Source organism: Diadema antillarum, unplaced genomic scaffold (assembly GCF_040938485.1).
Source record: "Diadema antillarum isolate AM-2024a unplaced genomic scaffold, OU_Dant_1.0 scf00000170, whole genome shotgun sequence".
NCBI lineage: Eukaryota > Metazoa > Echinodermata > Echinoidea > Diadematoida > Diadematidae > Diadema > Diadema antillarum.
In genome coordinates, this window is record NW_027271059.1 from 2,507,963 (window position 1) to 2,511,076 (window position 3,114).

Here is a 3,114-nt window from a genome sequence, read left to right on the forward strand (position 1 = left end):
TTGTTATCCTGAATAAAAAATCAATGGCATACATTTGCTTGTAATGTCTCTACCATTACAGTCTAAACGTGAAAAAAGGTATCATTGTAATTGCAATTGTATGTTTTTGTTCAATCATTTCTATCCTTGAGCACAAAAGGCATAATACAGAATGTTTCCATATGCTATATATTAAAGCACTGTTGATTATTATAATTATTACTGTTTTTATTGTTATGATTATGATGATGATGATGATGATTATCATTATTATTATTATTACCATTATTAAAAATGATGTCCTACTTTATGACACCACTACCCCCCCCCCCCCATTTCTGCACACATACAAACCCAAAGTCATTAAATAGAAAATCAAAAAGAACATCGAAATAATGTTCTGCTAGAACCTGCCTGTCCATTCATAGAGCACACACTCTTGTGAAAAGTTTGATGCTGCTGTGTGGAGCAACTCTGTGATTGTGGTGAAATATTGCTATGATCTCCTTCCACAATGATCCCATGGCTTGGATTTTAGTGCAGATGTTCAGCTCAGCCACCCTAGTCATTTGTAGCTGTTTCGGGTTTCTCTTGGCTTTCTCCAGTAGACAGTTGTTATCTGCTTCTCTCCCTATGCAAAGAGGAACAATTGTTTTTCACAGACAATGTTACTTCTCCATTGCAGAGGAGAATGATGACATTTGATACAACAGTCATAACATACTTCTTAATTAATTTTACACATTTCTAAAACTACACCGATTTCCCTAAGAAAATAATTATATGATAATGTTCCTTTCATATCAACATTTTGGTAATGTTTTACTCAAAAGTGCTAGTACATCTTTTTTTTTATCATAAAGTTGAAATCAATGTGATAATGTGCATAACAAGACTGTCGTAGGATTACACCTAATTGTCCATTGACACTGGATTTTCTTAGTAATTGTCTATGACAAAATAAAACCAAATACTACATGAAAAGGTGTTATGCTGTTTATTGATCTTGCTCACCTTTAGCATGGTGCACAATGTAACCTTTGAGTGCAGTAAGAAGAGGATGCTACGCCAGACGAAATGGTGAATGAACATATTGTTGACTAGAATCAGGAGCAGAACTAAAGTAAAGAATAAAGAAAGCAGGACATCACAAGTGAAAATCAGTTACACAGTCAATTCCATGTAAGTAATGTCTCAGACATTTGACTTCTGAGTGAACAAAGAAAAAAACACATTGACATGAGTAAAACTATAAATGTATATTGAGACAGTTCATTTTCATCGTCTCTGCCAAGAATTTGTCATACAGTATGTGCCATTGACTTTTGCAAAGTTGATGGTATCTCATATCAGTACAGAGTGTGTAACTGTTTTTCCTCATCTCCCTTGCCCCCCCCCCCAATAAAAAAATAAAAACACAACAATAATCAAACTAACAATAAAAAACTACAGTTACAACAGTCCTGAAAGATACATGACACTGAAGAAATGCACACTGCTACCACATCAAAATCAGACTGAGGGACAACATTGCCTTTATACCAAAATGCAACATGACTACAGATAATTAGATGTCAAAATGTTGGATTCCATGTTATGTCAGTGCTTCACATTCATAAAACTACAAATACAGTTGTAATTAAAGAAAGAGTAAGACAAAACAATTATTTCAGTATGTGGCAAATCATATTAGGAATATTATTATTACTAGTAGTGTGCCTGCACTGTCTATTACACACTAGTCTGTCTAATTTACTCTAAGTCCTTGACAGATAGCAATGTAACTTACGGTTCTTGTTCAAGCTTGAGATGATAGGAGAAATCTGCAGGAATGTGGTATGGAGTACAATACTGTAAAGTAGCCCATCATCGAAGGACAGCACTCATTTCATTCCAGTCTGCAAGTTGTTGGGTTGTCCACACAAATGCCTCAATATCTGTTTGTAATGGAAGATGAATAAAAGATGTCAGTCACATGAAACTCCATCACTACCAGTTCTGTAAGAATATAAAATTGATGCACAGATTTGCAAAACATCACACTGCCCCCCCCCCCATCCCTTTCAGGTCTATATTCTACAGCTTACCAGAATCTGAAGTTTATGAACGTCTCTCTGGTTTAATTTTACAATTTGCCTAGCTCTGAATCCCTAGCCTCCATCCCCCCCCCCCCCAAAAAAAAACCCCTCTGTGTTTCAAAGAACCATAGATTGTAGAAAATCAAAACAAACAAAATGAAAAATCGCAAACTAAGGCAAAAGTACTTGCCACGTATAGGCCAATTACGTCTACATTGAGGCTTTTAGGCTCATAATATAGCATGATAGAACAATTTATGAATTCGTGTGCTGAGCATAAACGTTGCACAGGAGTTTTTTTTTTTTTCTTGTTGTCTATCCATTATTCCAAATCAAATTTGCTGGTACGGTATTCTTGACAACATTATCAAACTCTTCATTGTTGTTGGTAACGCCTCAATTAGACAGGGAGGTGGGAAGAGGACCTCCCTGATTTAATGTTAGACTTTTAGCAGAAGTAACTCTAAAATCATTTTTTTTTTTTTTTCATGGAGAATTCAAAGGTAATCAAAACAATTATTTTAGTATGTGGCAAATCATATTACATGTAGTAATATTATTATTACTAGTAGTGTGCCTGCACTGTCTATTACACACTGGTCTGTCTAATTTACTCTAAATCCTTGACAGATAGCAATGTAACTTACGGGTCTTGTTCGAGCTTGAGATGATAGGAGAAATCTGCAGGAATGCGGTATGGAGTACAATACTGTAAAGTAGCCCATCATCGAAGGACAGCACTCATTTCATTCCAGTCTGCAAGTTGTTGGGTTGTCCACACAAAGGCCTCAATATCTGTTTGTAATGGAAGATGAATGAAAGATGTCAGTCACATGAAACTCCATCACTACCAGTTCTGTAAGATCATAAAATTGATGCACAGATTTGCAAAACATCACACTTCCCCCCCCCCCCCCCCCCCCATCCCTTTCAGGTCTATATTCTACGGCTTACCAGAATCTGAAGTTTATGAACAATGAACATCTCTTTTGGTTTAATTTTACAATTTGCCCAGCTCCGAATCCCCAGCCTCCACCCCCTGCCCCCGAAAAAAAAC

General features: G+C 36.3%; 1 long non-coding RNA gene across 1 annotated transcript; it reads right to left on the minus strand.

The window, feature by feature from the left end:
* Nucleotides 1-324: 324 nt before the first annotated feature.
* Nucleotides 325-1,935, minus strand: LOC139722733 (uncharacterized). Its single transcript, XR_011710300.1, has 3 exons — nucleotides 1,769-1,935; nucleotides 994-1,097; nucleotides 325-610 (listed from the first exon to the last, which is right to left on the minus strand). It is a non-coding gene; the product is annotated as an uncharacterized lncRNA (long non-coding RNA).
* Nucleotides 1,936-3,114: the final 1,179 nt, after the last annotated feature.